The sequence below is a fragment of the Somniosus microcephalus genome, chromosome 5 (genome assembly GCF_052327205.1).
Source record: "Somniosus microcephalus isolate GS21.2 chromosome 5, FLI_Smic_1.0, whole genome shotgun sequence".
Taxonomy (NCBI): Eukaryota; Metazoa; Chordata; class Chondrichthyes; order Squaliformes; family Somniosidae; genus Somniosus; species Somniosus microcephalus.
Window position 1 is genome coordinate 258682540 of NC_140991.1, and position 14173 is coordinate 258696712.

Below are 14173 nucleotides of genomic sequence, written 5' to 3' on the forward strand. Positions count from 1 at the left end.
ATTAAAATCATTCAAATATCTAATTTAATCAATTTCTATGATCAATTTCTCATTTCCCTTCCTATGAAATGACTAACACCAATGTCTTCAGTTCTACCTTGAGATGCTGGGTGAACTCGCTGGAGATGATGGGGGGGTCAAGACTGTCTCTCCTGCTCTCATATCTTGCCTGTGTCTTGCCTGGTTGACTTGCCATGCCTTGCGCTGATCTCTCTTTGCCCTTTCACTGAGATCATTTATTTTCTTTCTTTTATTTGTTGCTATATCATTGGCATAACCCTGACGCCTTTTTTCTAAGTACTCTGCTCTACGTGTAGGGTCTGCATCCCTGCGCTGTCTGTAAAGCCTCTGCTTCTCAGCTGCACTCAATTTCACCATACCTGACAAAAGGAACAATAACAATAACAATAGGAAGTTATGAAAATGAAACAATATGTGCTATTTTGCCCTAATAACTCATGACATCATCACGTTTTCCTGCCGCTGGAGGATCACGTGATCAACGTGATGACATCATCGCGTTTGGTCTCATTCTTAAAGGGACCATTCTATGTACATGCAATGATATGAACAAAGATACAGATTCATTCTGTAGCTAATAATTTGTTAAAGATAATTATATACATTAGATCAGAGTCCCCTGGTGGCTCTGCCACAATGTAACTTGAGATATTGGAACGTTGTTTCACATAGGATTCTGAAACTGGACAATCTACACAAGCCAATGGAGTAGATCTTCACTACATTAAAGTCAACGGAAATAAAAATTGAGGGACATGTAAAATGGGCTGCCGACTCGCTATCACCCATTTTACACTATTGCACAAAGCAAAGATCTACCTCCTTGAGTCAAATTGGATGTCAAAGTGCCCCTAGATGTCTTTAGCAAGCTTTGTAAATGTCAGAATATGCTATTTAGTAAATGTGTTACTGCCAACCAGTGCTATAATAATAATGCTACACCAACCTTATTTTCGTTACATTGAGAACGTGTCCAATTTGGGTACCTTTGATCCTATCTATCATATTTAACTGACATGTCAACATCTGGCTGAGATTAGGTTAGGAGAAGTTATGGGCCATACCACAATCTTGAGGTTCAAATGACAGCTTTGCTCTTGTGGCTTATGATGGCCCTGAGCCATTTCTGATATACTCTAACCAAGCTGCTATTGTTTATAATTAACATAGAATAATGGCTATTCATCCGGGAATACTTGGCGGGGGGGTGGGAGGAGGAGAAGTCTCTAACAGCATTCCAAGGAAGGTTCTGGAAACAGCTGAAAATAAAAAAAATCCTCTAATTCCTTCCTCCTCTGAAATTTGTTTCTGGTAAATTCCATTCAAAAACAGCAATCTAATTTATTTCTGCAGCAGTTCTCATGCAAAAAGGTAAACGCCTATAATATCTGGCACATGTAGCGGATTGTTATCTATGACGAAGTGGCTTCTGAATTTGACACAGATGTTTAAGAACATAAGAAATAGGAGCAGGGGTAGGCCATATGGCCATTCAATAAGATCATGGCTGATCTTCTACCTCAACTCCACTTTCCCGCCCTATCCCCATATCCCTTGATTCCTTTACTTCTGTTTGCCCACTTACCAACCGCACTCCCCCTACAGTTTGTGTAAAAATGGAATACTGCCCACTATGGTAGAAATGTAACGTGCCCACATACAAATAAAGTAAAAGGATTTGAGTATTTTTGATGTGAGTCTATTGCTGCATGTAGGGCTTTACTGAGATGTGTGGTGTGCAAATGGATCTTTAAAACAATTGGTTTTGCACCAGAACCGGGAGCCTGGAATATGCAGCCAAACTGGCAAGCTGTGGCAATCAGGGCCTTCTCAAAATCAATAGCAAAATACTGTGGATGCTGGAAATATGAAATAACAACAGAAAACACTGGAAAAACTCAGCAGGCCAGGCAGCATCCGTGGAGAGAAAGGCCCAGAAATTCGGGTCTCCACGGGTGAGTACGCACGGGGTACTCACCCGTGGGCCCAATGGAAGTGTCAGTTTCGTGCATGCACTGCGCATGCGTGGGAAACTGGCACTTCCGTTCCCTTGAAAGAAGGGGTTAAGAGGTGGAACGCGTGTGCGGGAGAAGCAGCGCGTGCGCATGGAACTTACGTTTTTTTTGCAGGTTTTCCCGGGAAGGTAAGTCTCCAGAAGTTAGACATGCAAAAAGCAGTCGTAAGGTCTGCTTTTTACAAGGTAAGTGGTGAATTAATTAAAATTAAAACATTTTTTCCACAGGTTTATTATTTTTAAATACTTTAAAGAAAGGTAAGTTTATTTTTAGCCCCGTTAGAAAATTTAAAAAAATTCAAAAATTTAAATTATTGTTTAAAATAGTTATTTCATGTAATTTATAGTTTATTTTAAAAATGTGATGTGTTTTTTAAATTTATTTGAAGATTTTGTGATTTTTGGGGCTTATAGTATTTCTAGGTTTGACAGGTCAAACTTATGAATGAAGCATTCCCTGCTACCATTGGCTCTCCATGGCCCACGTGATCCCAGGGGACGCATCGAACTAACTGCGCCCCGGGATACGCAAGCACTGTGCGCCAGCAGTTGGAGCAGGCCCAGGATCGCAATTCCACGGGGGCCCACAGCACAACAGCCGGCGCACTAGGTAAGTGCAGGTCGGGGGCTTGCACCCGCGGGAAGCCCCCGACCCGAATTTCTGGGCCAAAGTTTCAGGTCTGGGACCCTTCATCAGAACTGGAAAAAGCTGGAGATGTAACAGATATTAAGCAGGTGCAGAAACAGAGGGGTGGGGGGGGGTTGGCGGTGGGTGGGAGGGGAGTGAGGAATTGAAGGAACACACTGTGTTTTTGTGAGCGGCAGGCAAGATAAAATGTTGTAAATGGGAATGGCAAAATCATACAGCATGAAAAATGGGTGCAGGGGTTATAGTTTGAAATAGTTGAACTGAATGTTGAGTCCAGAAGGTGGTGAAGTGCCTAATCGAAAGATGAGGTGCTGTTCCTTGAGCTTACGTTGAGCTTCATTTGAACAGTGTAAGAGGCCGAAGACAGAGAGATCAGAGTGGGAGTGAAGTGGTGAATTAAAGTGACAGGTGACCGGAAGCTAAGGGTCACCCTTACAGACTGAACGGAGGTGTTCCGCAATGCGGTCGCCCAATCTGCGTTTCAAAATCAACTCGCTCATAGGTGGGTACTGGGAGGTGGAACAGGAAGGGTTGGAGGGTGACAAGTCCGGCCCGCCAGCGGCTTGCAGAACTCCTGCTCCTCCTGGCTCCACATAAATGTAAGTGAAGAAAAATTGCTTACATTTTTTCGACAGCCTCCCGTGGTCCCTTTAAGGACCGCTGGTTCGACCACAGTAGACCCAGAAAATCTGAGTTGAGCGTACGTAGTGTGTGCTCTGCCCAGTTGCTGCTGAATTTGGGAGTTAGGTCCTAATACAGGCGCTAGGACCCTGATTAGCATACTCAAGGAGCCTAACACCTGTTTCAGGCGGGCGCCCTGGTCTCTCGGAAGACGCTGGCTTCCAATTGTGCAACCAACGCACTTCCGGGAGGAATGGGGCGCGACAGACTGTCACGCAAGATTCATCCCCCAAACTCTCATTTTCCCCCCACAGACTGGGCGCGACATGGACCAATTACTCCCCCAAAAACTCAAGTCACGAAGTTTACAGAACAACTCAGAATGGCTGTAAGTTTCCTTTTAAGTTTCATGGTCGCATCAGGCACTGCCGTAAATAGAGCCTCAGGTCATTTGTAGATTAGAACAGCTCAAATGTAATGCAGCCTTCACTGCACAAACTGGCTTCTTTCGATCTCCTACACCTCTGGCCTCTAATCTCCTACTTAAACAGACATTCCATTTCTTGCTCTCTCTATTGGACTCCTTGATCAGATTATGCAAGTGTCAGATGTAAAACAAGGATGAATCAGTACACTACATCAGCTCAGATGCAACATGTGGAATTGGTCAATGCATTGCATCAAGTGTCAGATGAAAAACATGGACTGGATCAATACACTGCATTCCTACCTTGCTATAAAAAATAAATAAATCTTTCCCTATACAGCGCACAATATCAATGTAATCTCATGAAAATAGACTGCCTGAAATCATACCTGAGTTCATGTTCTTCAGGAGAATTACCTGTGATGTGATGGACTGTTGTTCTGTAGTTGTGTGAGAACTTATAGAGTTCCTGTCTCCATGGCCTTCTTTCTATAGATGCAGTAGAGATGGTTTCCCATAGTGCCTTCAAGAAATGCTCAGCCTCTGCATTAGAACAACTATGAAAAAAATGTAGAGGCCCATGAGTAGTCAGCAAGGGGGTGAGCAGAGATTGGTAAAATAAGCAAGGCCCAGGTCTGTCTTGAGCTTAGGTTTTGGAGGTTTCATGGCAACTGATTGTTTTTGTAGCTAATGGTTCAAATCAAATCAAATCAACTTTTATTGTCATTGTTAGTGCACAAGTGCAGTACAACGAAATGTAGGCTTGCGGCTCCCGAGAGTGTACAATTTGGATTAGGACACTTAAACATTTCAACATACATTTGTACATATATATTAGCATAAATATGACCATAATAAAGTGCATCGGCAGGTGTGCAGGCTTTAGTGTTTATTTGTGGAGTTCAGTAGGATGACAGCCCTGGGAAAGAAGCTGTTCCTAAATCTGGTCGTACGGGTGCGAATGCATCTGTAGCGTCTTCCAGATGGTAGGAGGGCGAACAGACTGTGGCTGGGGTGGGTAGGGCCTTTGATGATGGACCGTGCCCTCCGTAGGCAGCGTTTCTGATATATGTGCTCTATGGTCGGTAGCCGGGTGCCGGTAATGCGTTGGGCAGTTTTGACTACCCGCTGCAGGGCTTTCCGGTCATGGGAGCTACAGCTGCCGTACCATACCGTGATACAGTTTGTCAGGATGCTCTCTATAGTGCAGCGGTAGAAGTTAGAGAGGATCGGGGGTGACAGATTACATCCCTTCAGCCTCCTCAAGAAATATAGGCGCTGCTGGGCCTTCTTCACCAGAGAGGAGGTGTTGAGGGACCAGGAGAGGTCTTCCGTGATGTGGACTCCGAGGAACTTAAAGCTGGCCACCCTTTCCACCTCCGCCCCATTGATGTGGATGGGGGTATGACTTCCGCCTTTGGACTTCCTGAAGTCCACGATTATTTCTTTTGTTTTCTTGGTGTTAAGGGCCAGGTTGTTGTCGGCGCACCACTTCACGAGATGCTGGACCTCCTCCCTGTAGGCTGACTCATCGTTGTTGGTGATCTGGCCTACTACCGTGGTGTCATCTGCAAACTTGATGATGGTGTTGGAACCATTAACAGCCACACAGTCGTGGGTGAAGAGGGAGTAGAGGAGGGGGCTCAGCACACATCCTTGTGGGGCCCCCATGTTCAGGGTCGGGGGGGGGGAGGTGTGGTTACCTAATTTGACAGACTGGGGTCTGTTTGTTAGGAAGTCCAGGGTCCAGTTGCAGAGGGAAGTGTTCAGGCCAAGAGTTTGGAGTTTGGTGGCCAGCTTGTTGGGGACGATAGTGTTGAATGCTGAGCTGTAGTCTATAAACAACATTCTGATGTAGGTCTCCTTACCATCTAGGTGATTCAGTGCCGAGTGTAGAGCAGTTGTGATTGCATCCTCCGTTGATCTGTTTGCCCGATAGGCAAACTGGTGTTGGTCAAGGGAGGCAGGAACACTGGCTTTGATGTGGGCTAAGACCAGTCTCTCGAAACACTTCATTATGATGGGTGTGAGTGCGACAGGTCGATAGTCGTTCAGACACGTCACAGCCGCTTGTTTAGGCACAGGAATGATGGTGGCGGTCTTGAAGCATGTAGGGACTACTGCCTGGGCCAATGACAGGTTGAAGATGGCGGTGAAGACATCAGCCAGCTGATCAGCACATTCTTTGAGTACCCGTCCAGGGATGCTATCCGGTCCAGTAGCCTTTCGTGCGTTCACTCTGCGTAGAGCGCCCCTTACGTCGGAGGTCGACAGAGTTAGCACCTGGTCTTCCGGGGGTGGCAAGGCTCTATTAAAGCATGGTTGGTCAGAACTCTGTCTATTGTACTGTAGACTGTTTGAATATGAAAAACCAATGCATACTCAACATGTTTAACAGTATATAGTTGGATTGCAAAAAGGATGCTACATATGTCATAGTATGTGACATAAGTTCCTTCAGGAATGGGAAAGATCTGTCACTAGCACGAAGTCTGAAAGAATGTCAGTAAGAAAACATTTACATTGTCTCGTGATCAATTGATGTCACAGAGGATTTTCTTTTGAACATATCCCACAACACACTTTGTGGATTTGATTATCAAATGATAATTCAGTGAGTTATCACCTTGATTTTGACTTTACTGGATTTGCACACAACCGGGCAGGGAAATGATCATTCATGGCTGTAGACTGAAGCTCTTTACAGTGGTCAACATCCTGGGACTCCTGACCCAGCAGCATTGTGGGGGCACCTTCACCTCAAGGACTGCAGCGGTTCAAGAAGAAGGCCCATCATCAACTTCTCAAGAGCAACTAGAGCTGGGTAATAAATGTCGGCTTTGCCAGCGATGCCCATATCCCAAGAATGATTCTTTTAAAAAGCTTCAAGCAGGAGCAGTAATGCATGAGTGTACATTCCTTTTCAAATCCACCAATTTGGGAAATAATGCTGTGGGTGGCCATTGAAATGGATGTGCACCTTGAAGAAGGTACTTTGTGTTCCAGATATAAAACATTAATATTAAATGGCAGATGTTCTGAAGCAGTACAAAATGATGGTGCATGTAAATTACCTTTCATTAGAATGCCACTAACCGTCATTGGCATTGAAAGGACTTCCTGTGGTAGTCCTGTGCTACACTAGTTTAACTGTAGGTATTTCTTTTCTGAAAAGAGGAAGCAGTATTATCTTTGAGGTCAGCTGTATATTAATAATGCACTGCCTCCCTTTTTTCATACAGTGATGTCTCAATGGTTTGACCTTGGCTTCAGCAGAGCATCTGGCAATGACAGAGCTCAATGAACAACTGAAATTGGCAATTTGTCTCAGGGCTGAGGCTGAAATCTGTTATGACATGGAAATCATCCGAGTGCAGTTTTAAACTCAATAAAACCTCACAGGTGACAATTGTGTTTGTCAGTCCCCTACATCACTTCTTTGACTCCAAGTTGTCAGAATATTCCAAGTTTGTGGCCATTCATTGTGTAGTTCATGTCAAAATAGCCAACCAGTCAGCCAGGAAAGATTACCCGTACTGCAATAATCTATTCATAAATCTAGCAGATCAAAATTCCATTACTAAGCCATATTTGGCAGACAGAAAAGAATCATTGTGAGATTGTACTGTGTCTCTAATGCACTTGGCCTTCACTTTGTGTAACCCTTCGTCACCTCCAGAGAAGAGATATTGCAACTCTAGTGACTTTCAAACTGTAATGACATCTTTATTGAGCAGACTCCTTCTTAATTAAGACACCATCAGCTTTTGTTCTCCTGCAGACTGCAGCACATCAATGAAACCTCCATCTGTCAGTTCTACTTGGAACCATAAAGACAGCATCCTTTCCAATGAATTGAAACTGATGACTTTGATGAGCCTATATTGAGTGTATTGTGAACATAAATTTGGGAACATTGTCAGACCACATTAGTGTCTATCAGGGATAAGCATTTGAAATTTGGGGATTTGATTTTGGATGACTTCAGGTTTGTTTTGGCTCCGTCAAAATTCAAATGATCCGAATCAGCTTCTAGTTTTCTCAGTTGCCTTGGTTCTCTGAAGCAGAAGTTTAGACCGTCAGAACATAGTAAAATCAGTGTTAACACCCTGTCCATTCAGCTATTGACCAGGGTTCCAATCCAGCTTGAACTGGCTCTTTCTTTGTTAACTATAGGGCCTAGTATATGAATGAATTCAGTTTAGTCTCCCCAGCTTGTGGTGGGCACAAATTCACAGCATAAATCTGTTTATAATCTGGCACCAATTGACATTAAATTGGCAATCTCACTCACAGAGGCTGGCATGAGAAATAAAAATGCCACACCCGATCAGCACGGGCCGTGCTGCTGCTGTCAGGGCAGAAAACTCTACTCTGCATCTGCCTGTCCGGGATCTGGTTTGAGACTGGCTGATGTCGACACACATCTGTCGATGCTTGCTCATTTTGCTTTAGAAATGTAATCCATTTTGATGCTTCACTCTGAAAATAAGCACAGCTCTAAATGATCAAAAAGAGAAAAGTAGATCACAAGCATATTTCTCTCAGGTCCACGACTTTGTGCTGAACTGAATGCCACCTACATTCCGTTCCCATTACTGACATTCTTCATCTTGACAAGTAAATGAAAAACTAGCCAGATTAATAATGGCAACCTCTATTTCTTATTATCACCATAGTTTTCAAAACCAAGAAAAATCACACATGGGATAGCAATTCTCTTGGGGAGTTGGGGTTGAGGTTATTGTTATCGCTCATTAATTATTTGTTCTTGCTCATTTATTATTTGTTCATGTAGAGCCCGGGCAGAAAGGGGCTGTCTAGGTTGCAGCCTCCCTTCCTCATCCTCCACTTCTGCATCCGCCTCCTCCTCCTCCTCTTCGTGCTCCTGCTGCTCAGCTTCTCACCTGATTCGTGGTGGCAAGGGTCATTCCCGCATGATGGCAAGGTGGTGCAGCATGAAGCACACCACGAAAGATCTTGAGACCTACTCAGCCGAGTACTGCGGGGTTCCTCCAGAGTCATCCAGGCAGCAGAATGGTTGCTTCCGGAGGCCAATGGTCTGCTCTATAAGATTTCTTGTGGCACATGGGACTCATTGGGCAGGATTTTCATTGAGCCGTGGAGACAGGCTTGGAGGCGTGCAGGGGGTTAAAATCGCAAAAACTGGCGGGCGGGACCCCCCCCGCCTGGTTCCCGACTCCGAGCAATTTTAACTCAGGCGTGTCTGATGGTCCCGACTCCGTCCCGCATCCAACAGGCGGGACTGGTCTTTAAGGCCCTTAATAACCACTAAATGGCCTCTATAATCCTATTTTAAAAGGCCCTTGCAAATTTAACACTTTTCCCACGTGAAACACGCCTGGTGGGAAACACGAATGTGAAACCTGGCGGGAGCACTATTGCATTGCTGACTATCAACTGCAGGTCAACCATTAAAGAGGAGATTTGATCAGCCATCATTTGCAGGTGGCAGGACTTAGAGGTCTCAGGTCTGAGGCAACTTTTAGAAAGCTTAACCACACCTGTGGAAAGTTGGAGCCTCGCACCCATCTCCAGTGTGACCTCCTGGGAAACCCCTCTCGCCACCTTCACTCAGCGCTTCCTCAACGGAGTGTAGGGCTAGATTTTCGGGGAGCCATCAGGCGGGGTTTCAGGCATGTGGGGGGGGAAAATCCCGAATTTGGGGGTCCCGCCACCATCCCGCCCAAAACCCCGCCCCACGTAAGTTTCAGGGGTGGCAGGTACCCGCCCCGCACTGGGACCCGCCGAAACCAGGCGGGAAGGGATTAGTGCCAATTAACTGCCTATTAACAGGCAGTTTTTAGCCTAATCCCTATTTTGAGGGGTTTCGTGTGGGTTTTCCGACGGCTCCAAACCATGCCAGATAGAGCAGGTGGGCCGTCGGGTTGAAGGAGTTGGAGGGGTCGCGATGTCGGCGCTCAGGTGAGTGATGGGTGCATGAGTGCAACGGTAAGTGTGTTTGGTGTGTCTAAAGTATGTAAAGAACTTTTACTTACCTGTATTTACCTTAGCAGCCTTTCTTCCTGTAGCCGTCGGGAGCGCATCACTCAGCCGGAACTGAAAGCTGAACGGCTGCGACCTGTCAAAAGTGACAGCCTTCAGCTTTGAGTGCCGGTAGGAGTTCTAACTGAGTCTGTGCAGAATGACTCAGCTTAGAACTCAGAGTATCAGAGCCTCAAACAGCTGTGAGACACTGATATTTCATCTGTCAAAAACTCTTGACAGATGAAATTTCAGTCTGTGACGTCACCTGTTGCCGGGTGGCCCTTAATTGGCCTGCTGAGCCCGCTGGGCGGGCTCAACAAGGTCAATCAAGGGAAAATCGCACGGATTGGCCGGATGTCGAAGTAGGTGGGTCAAAAACCCGAAAGGGGAAGTCCCGCCTTTTTCCCGACAGGTTCGGCAAAATCTACCCCTCGGATTCGCAAAATTTCCACATTTCTTCAAGGTTATTAATAAAAGGGGCCCAATGGACAATTTAAAAAGGGTACCCAAAGATGGCGTCCGCACCTCGTGACCAAAAGCCTGTAAGATTTAAAAGCCTGGACTCTGCAGCTCAGAACAAGCAGCTTTGGGAAATCGAAACTTAAAATGCATTTCTGTGAAAAGGACTTTTGTGTTTGGAAGGCCAGACAGCTAAGCAAACAATTGAATATGCATTTTCATCAAATTGGAACAGATCAACCCAGTTAGGCCTAAACAGGGGGCCATTAGTTTGTCTGCATAAATAATCGGAAACAGCTTAAGGAAGCCATCGAGGCTGGACAGGCCAATTAGGATGCATTAATGACAATACAGCCCAGACATCAGGACATTAGGTGCGATAAACGGCCATCTAAAACTAGTTATTTTAGATTGGTACAATCATTTAAAACAGCCCGCCAAAATTGAAACAATGGACTAACCTGATTTGGCGCGCAGATAAGGGGCCATCGAAGAGAGTATAACTGTAGGCCCTTAGTACCAATCGTTCCTCTTGACTCTTGTGTCTTCTCTCTCGACTTTCGTCGGGCCTTGGGCTACCGCTGCTCGCACTCGAGCACTGGCCTTGTAGCGGGTTCTCTTCTCGCTCCCCGCATTAAGTTACAACCAAGGACATCCATACCAGTAGCAGGGGAGGGGAACGAGATCCGAGTCCAAAGTTACCCAGGACACCCGGGCCACGAGAGAGGGCAGAGGAAATGAGGCGAGACGAACCGAGACGAAGAGTAAGGTAGACCCGACAAGAGCAGAGAAGGGCAGCAGAAGACGTATTAATTTAAAAAACCCGAGCGCCGAGTTATAAGCTGACGCTCGGGGAAGAAAGTATCTGAGGACAGTGAGACTAAGTTGGTTGGGCGAACCCCGCAATTAAGCTGGCAAGCCCTTGTTGAACACTCTAATGCAGGTGTCCACGCCACCACGAATATACTGGCGTTTGACGCTTGGGTAGTAACATCTAAGCAGCAAAAACTGCTAATCGTCTCATTGACACAACGTTACCACTGACGACCGCCCGAGGGAGAAGAAGAGAACCCATCGTGACGAGACGACGACGGCAGCTGAGGAGAAGAAACATGTGTCGCAGCAGCAGCTCCAGCACCACGCCCTGAGACCACATGGCGACAGAGTACCCCAAAGGACAGCAGTCCAGACCTCAAAATCGCGATTGCTAAAACAACAAGTTTTGCATGGATTGGTGAGCATGAATTCCTGGCCCCTCATAGCTTAATCTAGTTAGGTATAGGGGTGGGATAAGGATAAGGGGATTGTTAAAGTAATTGTTTTTCCCTCGATGTGCCGTGTGTTCCTCATTCCCTGTATAAGTATAATAATTGTAGTGTTATATGCCTGTAATTGTGTTCTCTACCAGTAATTTTTCTCATAAGACTGTGTTTTCGTTTCTGTTTTAATAAAATCTTGGTTTTCTTACACCGGACCACCTGTCTACTTGAGTCTTTCTGTATCGCCGCCTGTACCTAAGTCCGGTGTCTAGAACCCACGGGCGTGGGAGCGATTCGAACCGCTCACCAACAGTCAGGGGCATAACTGACTGGGCGCACGTGCCACCCGCCACCCCCTACAGGAGGCATATACCAGAAGCATGGGAGTGAATTATTTCCTTCCCATCTGGGCATTAGAGGAGCTCGAGCACCAGCCGCGGCAGCAGCAGAACCAGGAACAACAGCAGCACCAGCAACAGCAGCAGCAGCAGGAGCGCCAGGCTGCTGCTCACCCACCTGCGGCTGCACAGGCCAGAAGGGGCCAGCGCCTGGAAGCCCGTCAGCGCAGGAGATACGCCCCAAACAGGGTCTACAGATGCAGGGTCAGCTACCTCAACATGTCTGAGCAGCAGTGCCAAAGGCGGCTCCGACATTCACGAGAGGTAGTGACTGACATCTGTGCAATGCTACAGCAAGACCTGCTGCCCAGAGGACCAGGTGGACAAGCATTACCAGTGGCCATCAAAGTCACCACTGCACTCAACTTTTTTGCCTCAGGCTCATTCCAGAGATCAGCAGCAGACATCAGCGGCATCTCCCAGGCGGCCGCACACACTTGCATCACGCAGGTAACCAATGCCCTCTTTGCCCTCGCGCACAATCACATCCATTTCACCAAGGATCAAGCAAGTGTCACGGCGTGAGCAGTTGGATTAGCTCACCTGGCAGGCTTTCCAAGGGTGCAGGGTGTCGTTGACTGCACACATGTGGCCCTTAAGGCACTCCATCGCAATCCAGTTATTTTTGTCAACCGCAAGGGCTTCCACTCCCTTAACGTTCAGCTGGTGTGTGACCACATGAAGGACATTTTACGTGTTTGTGCCATGTACCCTGGCAGTTGCCATGACTCCTTCATACTGCACAAGTCTAGTATGCCTCCGCTATTCAGTCCACCAGACCAACTTAACGGATGGCTACTTGGAGACAAGGGCTATCCCCTGAGGACGTGGCTAATGACGCCGTTGAGGACACCATCCAACAAAGCTGAGGAGCGCTACAACTCCAGCCACATGTCCACCAGAGCCATAATCGAGCAAACCATCAGTTTGCTGAAGATGCACTTCAGATGCCTGGGTAAATCAGGTGGAGCCCTGCAGTACTCAGCAGCCAGGGTCTCCAGAATCGTCGTGGTTTGCTGTGCACTTCACAACATGGCACAGCGTTGTGGCTTGCAGATTCCTGAGGACCAAGTGGTTCCTCACATATCCTCCTCAGATGAGGAGGAGGAGGAGGAGGGCGAAAATGAACATCCTGCAGAGGCCCATCAACCAGCGGCAGCATTACGCGAGAACATTGCTGGCCGGGATGCAAGGAACGCACTCATCCTGGCCAGATTTGCTTAGCCTAGTCAATCAAACACTTTTACCTCACAACTTCTTACCAGAGCATTGACAATGGCCAAGAACCAGAGGATTCCTAGCAATCTGAGCACCATACTGATAGTTGCAAGTATTCCTAAGGCCTCAATGTGGATGTCCCAATAGCGAAATGACAGACGCCACAACTGCAACATTTGTCATCAGAATTTTTATGTACAATTACGACGTGATGGCATTTTTACACTAAACACAAAATTCCACCCAAGTGACTACCCTTGTGACTACTTGTGCTTTATCTTCCTCTTACACGTGCTCCTACGTAGTGCTTCCCCTGTGGCTTCAGCAGATGTGGAGGCCCCTTGCTCACTTTCCTGCTGCTCCTGTCTCGACACCTTTGGCAGGCGCCCTCTAGGGTTGCGAGCCTGTGAGGGCTCATCAACAGTGCTCCTGCGGCTGTCCAGGGGTTGAGACGTCTATCTTACTTGGGTGTGGACTCCGGTGGGGCTCTGACCGAGGGCTCTGCAGTGGCATGGAAGTGTGTGCACTTGGAGAGGAGCCCCCACTTCCTTGAGGTCTGCCACCAGCCTCCTTCTCATGGGTCAGATCCTCCTCAGCACCTGCAAGTGGCTGGAGAGCACCTTGCTGCACATCAGGGGGCCATGGGGACCCGTATCTGCAATGGCAGTCCTACGCAGAAGGACTTCCATGAAGGTCTGGTTTCTCTGTTCAATAGATGCCCATCGCTCCTCAAGAGATGTCATTCTATTCTGAACAATGACCATGTTTTCCATACCCTGGCGACTAAGCTCCTCCATGGCCGTAGCCATCCTCTCTACCGTAGCCATCCTCTCCTCTATGGTAGCCATCCTTTCCACCGAGGTTGCCATCCTTTCCCTGGTGATGCGTTCATGCGCCAATGACTCCACAAAGGCTCTGGTCATGTTCGCTATGGACTCCTCCATTCGCTCCACACTCGCAGTGACCCTAGAGACAAAACCTGCCAGAGAATCCTGCATCTGTGCCTGGAGTTCCATCACCGCTGATCTCATGGATGGACCCAGAGGCAGAGGGTCGACATGCTGCTGAGCCGAGCTGGCAGAGTCCTGCATCCTCCGA